The sequence below is a fragment of the Neofelis nebulosa genome, chromosome 1 (genome assembly GCF_028018385.1).
Source record: "Neofelis nebulosa isolate mNeoNeb1 chromosome 1, mNeoNeb1.pri, whole genome shotgun sequence".
In the NCBI taxonomy this organism is placed as follows: Eukaryota; Metazoa; Chordata; class Mammalia; order Carnivora; family Felidae; genus Neofelis; species Neofelis nebulosa.
In genome coordinates this window covers 96,304,903-96,318,210 of record NC_080782.1, presented here as the reverse complement: position 1 = coordinate 96,318,210, position 13,308 = coordinate 96,304,903, and positions in this window count along the sequence as shown.

The following is a 13,308-nucleotide window of genomic DNA, read 5'->3' as shown; positions in this document are numbered from 1 at the left end:
TTTTAATTAAAGGATTGACCCCCAAGTTCTTCTGGAGAGGTAGTGCAGCAGCCACCATCACTCACACAGTTCCCCAGTGGAATAATTTTTGGAAAAAAAAAGGAGAAGGAACAAGCATGGAGAAAAGTGGGAGCCACAAATGTCTGGCTGGTTCCTCCACATCTATTCCTGGGGTTGGTCTGGCTTGGAAACCTGAGGCCCTCCACCCAGGGCACTCTTAAGTATATCAAAAAGTTCCTCTTATCCTTTCCATTACTTGCTGTCAAATCTGCTTCTGGGACCCCCTGGGGATATCAACATAGTCTGAAGGCCAGTCTACCACCTCCACCTATTTTTTTTTTCATTTCTTCACAGCATTGATCTTTGTAACTTAGCAACTTGAAAAGCCAAGGAACAGCATGCCTCTTCCAACAGTAATTTTGAAACCTCTTGGGACTGTTAAGATCCCAGGGTTTACAAGAGGTTCCACATACTTGAAGGGTGGGGAATATGGACATGGGGTAGTGGTGGGCAAAGGAAAGCTTTTGTTGAAGCTACAGAGATAATAGTTGGAGTGAAAGGAGTTACAAATCTAGGTGGGAAGACTTCCCCACCCTCTGCTCTGATTTTGGCTTTTGCTTATTGTTTCAGCTTCTCTCCTTAAGTCACTGTTGGCTTCTGTCTTGATGAGCAGCAACTCAGAAACCATAAACTTGTCCCTGGAATGTCTTTCTTTAGAAACATAAATGGAGGGGTGCCTGGGTGGCTCAGTCGGTTGGGCGTCCGACTTCAGCTCAGGTCACGATCTCGCGGTCCGTGAGTTCGAGACCCGTGTCGGGCTCTGGGCTGATGGCTAAGAGCCTGGAGCCTGCTTCCAATTCTGTGTCTCCCTCTCTCTCTGCCCTTCCCCCATTCATGCTCTGTCTCTCTCTGTCTCAAAAATAAATAAACGTTAAAAAAAATTTAGAAACATAAATGGAATATTTCTGGTATAACCTTTTCCCTTGTATCTGCATACAGTCCCAGGAGCAGCACTTCTGCAAGAGGGTTGTGGAGAGGGAGGCCATTACTCACATCATGGAATCCTCCAAAAGGCAATTCCTTGATGCAAGTAGATAATTTATACAGACATACTTGGGAGAGTTCTGAATGATCAGGTTATTAACCTCAAGTTGAAACTTTTTCTTCACCAGCTTCCCTCCTCTAGCTTCCTTCCCTAGATAGCAAAAGCTTAGGCAACATTTGCACAATGTACTGGGGCTTCAGTAAAATTAACATGGTTGATATGAAATACCAGTGAACCCATCTCCTAACTAATTTGTTCTAAGAGCTCCAGGAAGAGATCTGCCTTTAACAACACCTAGGAAAAAGACTCTACCAGGTTTCCTCTCTTCATCTTCCAAAAATTCTAGTGAATTCATCACCTGAGTTAAAATTATCCTCTTGCAAAGCAGACTCAAGAGACTTGGGCCATTCTAAGTCCAGCTGTTCTTTACCGTCAAAGCAATCTGACTTAATTTAAACAAATGAGTGAATGTTGGTGGTGAAAATCAGTCACTCCAAGAATGACCAAAGAAGCAGACTCTAAAATTCCCTGAGGCTCCAAATTCTTCTGAGGCTCCTCCCCAGAATGTAGAGGTGTGAGGAAATGTTAAGTACACCCCACCTGAGCAACACCTGTTGTTGTTTGTGAGCCAAGGCTATTTGTTGAAGTATATCTGAGAAGTCTGATTTGGTTTTCCTGTTTTAATTTTGGGCTCTGGTGCTTGATTTTGCTTTGTGAGGCTCTCTAGGGACAGGTGCATCCCATCTGCTGACATCTTGTTGGCTGAGTTGACACATTCTCATTAAGACAGCTTCTATTTAATGTTGTGTCTTCAGCTGTTTTGGTCTCTGCAACTTTCTCATTTTCAGTTTTTTTCCCCCTATCCACTGATCCCAGTGGACCCGAATGGACCACTTGACATTCTCCTGCTTTTAATCCTCCACCTGTATTCTATCAGTATGGAAAATGGTAATTACTTGATTCGTCTTCCAATTCACTGGACTATAAACAGGAGCCAGGGAAAGCCAACAACTCCATTTTCCATTGGAAAATGCCCAGGGGCTGGTTAACAAGACGGGGCGGGGCGGGGGGTGGGGGAGGGTTCACAGGAAGTAAATTAACAGTTTGATGAGATTTCAGAATATGTGCTTGGGAGGATCAACCAGCAGGAAGCCTCTTACATAAAGCTAAGACTATGAATCTATTCTATACCAAAGCTCGATTTGAAGTACAGACCTACACTCATATTTTCCCATAAGACTTACTTCTTAATCATTCTTTTAAAAGGTAGGTGTTCAACTGAGTCAGGTCATTTTGTTTCTGAAGTGAGGGGTGTAGTACACTAGAAACTATGTCATTGTTGTATAATACAAAAGTGGCTGGTCTTTCTAGTTAGTGAGAGGTAACCTCTAAATCTTTGGAATTTCCCTAAGGTTAGAAATGTCTTTATTATTCATGATGAGCCCCTCAAGACTATAACTGAATTTACACTAACAAGATGACTTTGACTTGAGGCTGCCTATGCCAGAAAGACTAATCTTGTGATTAGAAGGTAGAGCCTTGGGCACAGGTGGAGAATAGACATTTTTTTTTTTTTCAGATAGTTATAAAACTGGAAGTTGTTCTCATTTCACCAAGAAGTTTAAGTTCATAAATTCCTTCTCATCATTGAGGAGCACCTCAGGATGTAAGCAACTTAAAGATGTAGAATACAACACTATACACATGAAGAAAATATGTGCAGGGCAAAAAGCAACAGGTATTTTACAGAGTCTGTATTTAATGTGCCAGAATTGCACAAATCTAGTAGGAAGAGAAAAATTAAAGTTATAGACCAGCTTTATGAAAACTGTATTTAAATGAGATCATTTTGCATTACATAAGACAAAGAATCAATATTCTGAATATACAAAAGTTCTAATATGTCAATAAGAAAAGACTAACATCCCTTAGGAAAAAATGGCAAAGCAAAGAATATAGGCAAGGAAAGTTTAAAGTAGGTAACACGGAGCAGGAAAATAGCAAGGTAGGAGGACCCTAGGCTCACCTTGTCCTATAAACACAACTAGATAACTAGATATCATATCATCCTAAATACACTAGAAATCAACCTGAAGACTGACAGAAAAAAATTTACAATTAAAGGGAGAGAAGAGGCCACATTGAAGAAGGTAGGAAGTGCAGGGAATGGTTTAAGAGGGAAACTGATCACAGCTGTTGTGGAGGGGCAGGGGCCATGCTTGTGGAGAGGGTGAGACAGAGAAGATCACATAGGGGAATGCTCAAGGAGAATGTTTTCCCAAAGCTATTGGCTTGGAAGATGAGAGGGGCTGAATCTAATGAGTTCTTGCAACCAGCAGAGCTTAAAGCCTAGAGTTGTAAAGTTCAGTGGACTTGGCTGGGACAGAACACTGAGAGCACTGCCTTGCTTCTGAAGAGAAGGCAGGCAGACAACCTGAGGACAGACAGCATGGAAACAGTGATCTGAAGAGCACTTGGAGCACACACTGGGGAGATTATTTGCTCTTCCAAGAGTGTGTTCCTAAGAGGCAACATTCATGAAGACACTTCTCCAGGAACAAAGGAGCTGGCCTTCACCATCTCCCTCCCCTGCCCCTCAGCATAAACACAGAGCCAACTGCAGAAAGCAGTGCAGCACTGACACTGGATGCCTAACTTGATTACACCAAGGCCCTGCCTCTCCCCACCCCCACACTCCAATGGAACTTCCCTTCTCAGTCACACTTACCTCAGTCCCAGTGTGGTGGTCTTTCAGGGCCTCAGTTCTGTTGGACGTGGTGACAGGTCTCATTTCACAAGCAGACCAGAGCGCCCCTAGCTAAAACTCACCACATTCAGGCCAGGGAATAAACACTACCCACAGCAGGCAAATGACTGGCCTAAAGGATGGAACAGCCAGAACACAATAGCAGAGCACACACAGCACACACTGGAGACACTCCCTGAAAGTGCCAGGCCGTGGGCATTATATGACCTCTTCTTCATAAGGTTATTACTTTCAAGATCAGGAAACATAACTGGCTTTTCTAATACTGAGAAGAAGGCAGAGACTTAGACAAAATACAAAGAGGAATTTATCCCAAATGAAAGAACAGGATAAGGCTATGGCCACATATCTAAGCAAAACAGATATAAGTAACATGCCTGATGGACAATTTAAAGCAATGATCATAAGGATACTCACTGTGCTTTAGAAAAGAAGACATCAGTGAGACCCTTAGCACAGAGATAAAAGACTTAAAAAAGAATCCAAGCTAAAGAATGTAATAAATGAGATTAGAAACACCCTTGTTGCAATGAACAGCAGGCTGGAAGAAGCAGAGGAATGAAATAACTTAGAAGATGAAGTAATTGAAAGCAATGAAGTTTGACAAAAGAGAGAAAAAAGAATTATGCAGTAGGAGAATAGACTTAGAGAACTCAGTGACTCCGTCAAATATAATAACATTTGTATGATAAGAGTCCCAGAAGAAGAGAAAGAAACGGAGGCAGAAAATTTATTTGAAGAATTACTTAAAACTTCCATAATCTGAGGAAGGAAACAGACATCCAGATCCAAGAGGCACAGAGAACTCCCATTACCATCAACAAAAGCAGGCACACACCAAGACATATTGTAATTAAATTTGGAAAATATACTGGTAAAGACAAAAATCTTAAAAGCAGCAAGACAGAAGAAGTCATTAACTTACAAGGGAAAACCCATAAGGCTAGCTGGATATTTTTCAACAGAAACTTGGTAAGCCAGGGGGAAGTGGCATGATATATTCAAAGTGCTGAATGGGAAAAATTTGTAGCCACCCATACTGTCTTCAGCAAAGCTATCATTCAGAACATAAGGAGAGATAAAGAGTTTCCCAGACAAATGAAAACTAAGGGAGCTTGTGACCACTGAATCGGCACTGCAAGAAATATTTAAGGGGACTCTTTGAGTGGAAAAAAGACACCAAAAGTGATAGTATAAAGGCAAGAAACATAAAAGCAGCAACACTTAATATTTCTGTAAAAATGAGTAAAGGAACTGTCTCTCTCTCTCTCTCTCTCTCTCTCTGTCTCTCTCTGTCTCTCTGTCTCTCTCTCTCATGCACACACACACACACACAAAGATATAGAATATAATAACATATACCTAAAACGTGGGGAGGAGAGGAGAAAATAATGGGTTCAAACTGAATGACCATCAACTTAATATAGACTGTTATTTGCAGAAGAGGTTATATATAAACCAACTGGTAACCATTTATCAACAATCACTAATAAACATACAAAGAATAAAGAGAAATCCAAATATGCTGCTAAAAATATCAGCAAAACATGAAAGACAAAGAGTAAGAGAGAATCTCCAGAAATAACCACAAGTAATAAAATGTCAATAAGTACATATCTATCAATAATTACTTTGGATATAAATGGACTCAGTGCTCCAATCAAAAGACATAGGGTGACAGAGTGGATTAAAAAAACAAGAACCATCTATATGATTCTCTATATGCCTACCAGAGACTCATTTTAGACCTAAAGACACCTGCAGTTGGAAAGTGATGGGATGAAGAAACATTTATCATGCAAAAGGGTGTCAAAAGAAAGCCAGAGTAGCAATACTTATATGAGACAAACTAGACTTTAAACAAAGACTGTAACAGGAGGCTAAGAAGGTACTATATAATAATAAAGGGGACAATCCAACAAGAAGATGTAGCAATTGTAAATATTTATGCACCCCAAATATATAAAACAGTAACATGGATGAACTAACCATTAATGATACAATAATAGTATGTGTCTTTTACACCTCACTTACATCAATGGACATATCATGTAAACAGAAAATAAACAAGGAAACAATGTCTTTGAATGATACACTGGACCAGATAGAACATTCCATTCTAAAACAGAACATACATTGTTCCAAATGTGACTGAAAGATTCTCCAAAATAGGTCACATATTAGGCCACAAAACAGACCTCAATAAATACAAAATTATTGAAGTCATGCTATGCACCTTTTGTGACCACAACATTATGAAACTAGAAGTCAACCACAAGAAAAAATCTGGAAAGGCCACAAATACATAGAGGTTAAACATTGTGCTACTAAACAAGGAATGGGTCAATCAGGAAATAAAAAAAGAAATTTTAAAAATACATGTAAACAAATAAGAATGAAAATACAACAATCAAAATTTGGTGATGCAGCAAAAGTGATCCTAAAAGGGAAGTATATACCAATACAGGCCAACCTTAAGAAGCAAGAAACATTTCAAACAACCTAACATTACACTTAAAGGAGCTAGAAAAAGAACAACAATTGAAGTCTAAAGCCAGAAGAAGGAAGGAAATAATAAAGATTATAAACATTAGAGAAGAAATAAATGATACAGAAATGAAAGAAAGAAAGAAAGAAAGAAAGAAAGAAAGAAAGAAAGAAAGAAAGAAAGAAAGAAAGACAACTAGAAGCAATCAATGAAACCAGCAGCTGGTTCTTTGAAAAAATTAACAGAATTGATAAACCTCTAGCCAGACTTAACAAAAAGAAAAGAGAAAGGACCCAAATTAATAAAATCATAAATGAGAGAAATAACAACCAACACCACAGAAATACAAGCAATTATAAGGGAATATTATGAAAAATTATATGCCAAAAAACTGGCCAACCTAAAAGAAATGGATAAATTCCTAGAAACATATAAATTACCAAAATGGAAATAGGAAGAAATATAAAACTTGAACAGACCAATAACCAGCAATGAAATTGAATCAGTAATCAGAAAACTCCCAACATGATGAATTACTAAATTCTGTTCCTGAAATTATTACACTATATGCTAACTAACTTGGATTTAAATTTTTAAAAAAGTAGTAAAAGCAAAGGCAATAGTTATCTAATGCCCATGAAATACTTATAACTAATTTTTTTGAGCACTTGCCATGTAATCCTTACCAATACTGTGCAAGGGAAATGTTATCCCTATTTTACAGATGAAAAACTCAAGCTTGAAGATTTTTCATGATTTGCAAATGTAATACATTGGATAGGGACATCTCCAGGAAACAAAGCCAGTTTAACTGGTTTCAAAGCACATCCTTGGCCCTCTTCACCATAATGACTGCTTAATAACTATTGTGTTTAAGTCTTTCAGGCTAGCCTCATCCATGATGATTTTCTAAACCACATTTTTTTTCTTGTTTAGACTCTCTTAAGACATTACTCATTTAACACATAATGATTGATCATCAGATATATGCTGGGCACTGTGCTAAACCTGTTCTTCTGGGTTAGTAAATACATTCTCTTTTTAATTCTCCATAAGAAAATACTAAACTTTTGTAGGTCACAAATTCATGTTCTTTCAATATTTTTCTGAAATATAGCAATACAAGATGATAAACGTTATCTGAAAACACTCTGAATATTTATGACAAAGACTGAGGAGTACATTTTACATTCCTAGTACATTGACATGCCACGAATCAAAATTATATCAAATATTTTAGTCATAAAAAGGGATATGTTTGTGTCTATAAGAAGGTAGCTTGTTTCTTCTAATAGAATGATCCTAATAATTTTTTATAAGCTTAGTTACATAAATGATCCCTCCCCCTTTCTTCTGCTAATAAAGTGCTTTTAGAAATAAATTACTTAAAAAAAAAAAATTCCAACAAACAGAAGTCCAGGAACAGATCACTTCATAGGTGAATTCTACCAAACATTTAAAGAAGAGTTAATACCTATTTTTCTCAAACTATTTCAAAAAAATTTAAAAATGGAGGGGCGCCTGGGTGGCGCAGTCGGTTAAGCGTCCGACTTCAGCCAGGTCACGATCTCGCGGTCCGTGAGTTCGAGCCCCGCGTCAGGCTCTGGGCTGATGGCTCGGAGCCTGGAGCCTGTTTCCGATTCTGTGTCTCCCTCTCTCTCTGCCCCTCCCCCGTTCATGCTCTGTCTCTCTCTGTCCCAAAAAAAAAAAAAAAAAAAAAAAAAAAGTTGAGAAAAAAAAAAAAAATGGAAGGAAAACTTCCAAATTCATTCTGTGAGGCCAGCATTACCCTGATACCAAAACCAGATAGAGATACCACTAAAAAAGAGAACTATAGGCCAATATCCTTGATGAGCATAGATGTAAAAATTCTTAATAAAATACTAGCAAGCAGAATCCAACAGTATATTAAAAGAATCATTTACCATGATTAAGTGGGATTTATTCCTGGGTTGCAAGCGTGGTTCAATATTCACAAATCAATGTGATACATCACATTAATAAAAGAAAGGATAAAAACCGTATGATCCTTTCAATAGATATAGGAAAAGCATTTGACAAAGTACAACATCCATTCACGATAAAAACCCTCAACAAAGTAGGTTTAGAGGGAAATACCTCACCATAATAAAAGCCATCTACGAAACACCCACAGCTAATATCATCCTAAATGGGGAAAAACTAAGAGCTTTTCCTCCACAGGAACAAGATAGGGATGTCAACTCTCACCACTTTCATGCAACATAGTACTAGAAGTCCTAGACACAACAATTAGACAACAAAAAGAAATAAAAGGCATCCAAATCAGCATGGAATAAGTAAAATATTCTGTATTTGCAGATGACACGATACTATGTAGAGAAAACCCTTAAAGACTCCACTAAAAAACTGCTAGAACTGATAAACAAATTTAGTAAAGTTGCAGGATACAAAACCACCATACAGAAATCTGTTGTATTTCTATGCACCAATAATGAAGCAACAGAAAGAGAAATTAAGAAAATAGTCCCATTTATAATTGCACCAAGAACAATAAGACACCTAGGAATAAACCTAACCAAAGATGTGAAAGACCTGAAAACTATAAAACACTTATGAAAGAAATTGAAGATGACACAAAGAAATGGAACAACATTCCATGTTCATGGATTGAAAGAAAAAATATGGTTAAGATGTCCATACTATCCAGAGCAATCTACACTTCTAATGCAATCCTTATCAAAATACCAAAAGCATTTTTCACAGACCTAGAACAAACACTCCTAAAATCTGTGTAGAACCACAAAAGACCCTGAATAGCCAAAGTAATCTTAAAAATGAAAAACAAAGCTGGAGGCATCACGATTCTGGGCTTCAAGTTACATTACAAAGCTGTAGTAATCATTTTTAGTATATGTGCTGCTGAAGCGATCACTAAAGCTGTAGTAATCAAGAGTATGGTACTGGCATAAAAACACACATAGATCAATAGAATAGAATAGAAAACCCAGAAATAAACCCACAGTGATATGGTCAGTTAATCTTTGACAAAGCAGGAAAAAATATCCAATGGGAAAAAGAATGTCTTTTCAACAAATGGTGTTGGGAGAGCTGGATAGCAAGATGCAAAAGAATAAAACTGAACCACTTTCTTATACTATACACAAAAATAGATTCAAATTAGATTAAATACCTAAATGTGAGACCTGCAACCACAAAAATCCTAGAAGAGAATATAGGCAGTAACTTCTTTGACATGGGCTGTAGCAACCTTTTACTAGTTATGTCTCCTGAGGTAAGGGAAACAAAAGCAAAAATAAACTATTGTGACTTCATCAAAATAAAAAGCTTCGGGGGGTGCCTGGGTGGCTCAGTCAGTTAAGCATCTGACTTTGGCTTGGGTCATGATGTCACAGTTCATGGATTCAAGCCCTGCATTGGGCTCTGTGCTGACCAGAGCCTGGAGCCTGCTTTGGATTCTGTGTCTCCCTCTCTTTCTGCCCCCCCACCACTTGTACTCTGTGTCTCTCTCAAAAATAAATATTAAAAATAAAATAAAAAGTTTCAGCACAGCAAAGGAAATAACAAAACTAAAAGGCAACCTACAGAATGGGAGAAGCTATTTGCAAATGATATATCTGATACAGAGTATCCAAAATATATAAAGAACTTATGCAACTCAACACACAAAAAAACAAATAATCCAATTAAAAATGGGGAGAGAACATGACAAATATTTCTCCAAAGAAGACCTACAGATGGCCAACATTCACATGAAAAGGTGCTCAACATCATTCACCATCAGAGAAATGCCAATCAAAAACACAATGTGGTATCACCTCACACCTGTTGGAATGGCTAAAATCAACAACACAAGAACAAGTGTTGTAGAGGATGTAGAGAAAAAGAAACCCTCTTGCACTGTTGGTGGGAATGCAAACTGGTGCAGCCACTCTGGAAAACAGTATAGAGGTTCCTCAAAAAATTAAAAATAGAGGGGTGCCTGGATGACTCAGTTGAAGTAATGTGTGACTCGATCCCGGGGTTGTGAGTTCTAGCCTCATGTTGGGTGTAATGATTACTAAAAAGTAAATTTAAAACTTTTTTTCTAAAGAAAATTAAGAATAGAAGTACCATAATTACCACCAGTAATTCCAGTACTGGGTGTTCACCCAGAGAAAACAAAAACACCAATTCAAAATGTACTACTATGTTTATTGCAGCTCTATTTACAATAGCCAAGATCTGGACACAGCCCAAGTGTCCACTGGTTGATGAATGGATAAAGAAGTTATGGTACATATATACAATAAATGTTACTCAGCCATAAGAAAGAATTAAGTCTTTCCATTTGCAACAACATGGGTATATCTAGAGAGTATAATGCTAAGTTAAAGAAGTCAAAGAAAGACAAATTACCATATGATTTCACTCATATGGCATTTTAATAAAACAAATGAGCAAAGAAAAAAGAGACAAAAAACCAGACTCTTGAATACAGAGAAAAAATGGTGGTTGCCAGAGGGGAGGTGGTGTGGAAGATGGGTGAAATAGGTGATGGGGATTAAGAGTACACTTATGGGCTCCTGGGTGGCTCAGTTGATTAGGCATCAGACTTCAGCTCAAGTCATGATCTCATGGTTTGGGAGTTCAAGCCCTGCATTGGGATCTGTGCTGATAGCTCAGACCTGGACCCTGCTTCAGATTCTGTGTCTCCCTCTCTTTTAGCTCCTCACCTGCTTGCTCTCTGTCTCTCACAAATAAATAAACACTAAAGCATATGCTTATTGTGATGAGCACTGAATAATGTATAGGATTGTTGAATCACTATATTGTACACCTGAAACTAATATAACACTGTATGTTAATTATACTGGCATTTAAAAATAATAATAAACAAGCATTCTCTGGAGAAGAGATATTTCTTCTTTGCCTAATATACTGGCAAAGATTAAAAAGATTGACAGTGTCTAGTGTTGGAAAAGTGAATACTCTTGTTAATAGTGTTAGATGTATAAATTGATACAAATTTTTAGTAGGAAATTTGGCACTATGCATCAAAATGGTACATGGACATTGCCTTTCACCCATTAATCTCATTTCTAGGAATTTATAATATAATCAGACAAATATATACATATGCATACTGATATGCACATATACATACATGGATGCAGTGTATCTTTTAGTAGATGGTTAAAACAGACTGTGGTACATTCCCCATATATGGAAAATATGCAATCATTAAAAAATAAGGTACAGATTTGTATTATTTGTGACTACAATAGTTTTGAATAAAAAAGCAAGTAGCGAAAAACCATGCATAACATATTCCCATTTTAATTGTGTGTCTGTCTGTGTGTGTGTGTGTGTGTGTGTGTGTGTGTACGTACACATACAGCAAAGAAAGTTTGAATAATACCTGGCAAACATTAGCAGTTGTTCTGCTTATGAGGTGAAATTACAACTGATTGTCGCTTTTGTTTTGTTTGAGTTTTTTAAGACTATTTCATTCACTGCAATTTTAAGTTCATAGCAGAATTAAAAGGAAAGTGTAGAGATTTCCTATATATCCCCTGCCCCCACACAGCCTCACCTTTCCATTATCACCATCTCTGACAATACTAGAACATTTGTTAAAATTAATAATCCTACATTGACACATTGTAATTTCAGATTTTGTCAAATGCTTCTTATGCATCTACTGATTGTGATCAAATAATTTTTCTTCTGTAGCCTATTGATGTGATGTATTATTTAATTAATTTTGAACATTGAACCAGTCCTGTATACCTGGAATAAATCCCAATTGGTTATGGTGTATAATTCTTTCTATACATTGTTGAACTTGATTTGCTATTGTTTTGTTGAGGACGTTTGCATCTATGTTTATGAGAGATATTAGTCTGTGGTTCTCTTTTATTGTAATGTGTTTGTCTGATTTTGGTATTAGGGTAGTACTGGCCTCACTGACTTGAGTTAGGAAGTATTCCCTCTACTTCTGTCCTCTGACTGAGATTGTAGGAAATTGGCATAATTCTTCCTTAACTGTTTGGTTGAATTCCCTAGTGAACTTTCTGGATCTACTACTTTTCAGTTTGGTAGGTCATTATTTTTACTACATTTCTTTATAGACACCAACCTGGAGTTCTCTCTTGTCCAGCAAGAGAGTGGGACACAGTATTGAAAATGTGAGAGAGGCTAATGTTCTGGAGGAGATAAAAGCCCCGAATAAGATTCCTTGCTCCGTTTTTATTAAGATCAGAAGGCTTACAAGCATAATGGACATGCATAAAGAGACAATGAAACTGTGAACACTAACTCATGGGCATGGGGGAAAGGGGGTTTTGAAGATATGCAGTGTTAGGGGTCTGGGTCAATACAAAACAAAATCCTGGTGCTGGGCAGATGGTTGTTTACAGCAGACATGAGGCCCCACCTCTGTTTACCTAAACTGGCTTAGGGAACAAGAAAGACAGAGCATGCTACCCCAGGGTCAACAAGGCATCTTTCTTTTGCTAATTAGCTCCACTCTGGGCAACTTCACCCAGCTCCCAGCTGTGGTCTATAGCCCTATTTACCTGTTTATCTAATTTGGTTCTTCCTTCCTGTGAAAGCAACTTTCTGCTATTGTTCTATACCTTTGTCCTATATTGGGGGCCTTTGTCCCCTTTACCTAATCTTATTTACCTCATCTTGTTTACCCAACTTGGGTGTGTTCATCCTATGGCTTTCTAATTCTTTATGCCTTATTAACCCATCAGTGCAAGCTCAGGGATTTCCTAAGCTTATTCCCCACACCAACCTATTCATATTGTTTATTTTTGTGTATGTGTGAGTTTTGGAAAATTGTGTCTCTCAAGGAATTGGTCCATTTTATCCAGGCTATCAAATTTGAAGGAATAGAGCTGTACATGGTATTATTTTTTATCTTTCAAGCATCTGTGGGATTTGTAGTGATGTCCCCTCTTTCATTTCTGATATTTGTAGTTTGTGTCCCCTCTCTCTCTTTTCTTACTTAGCCTGGGT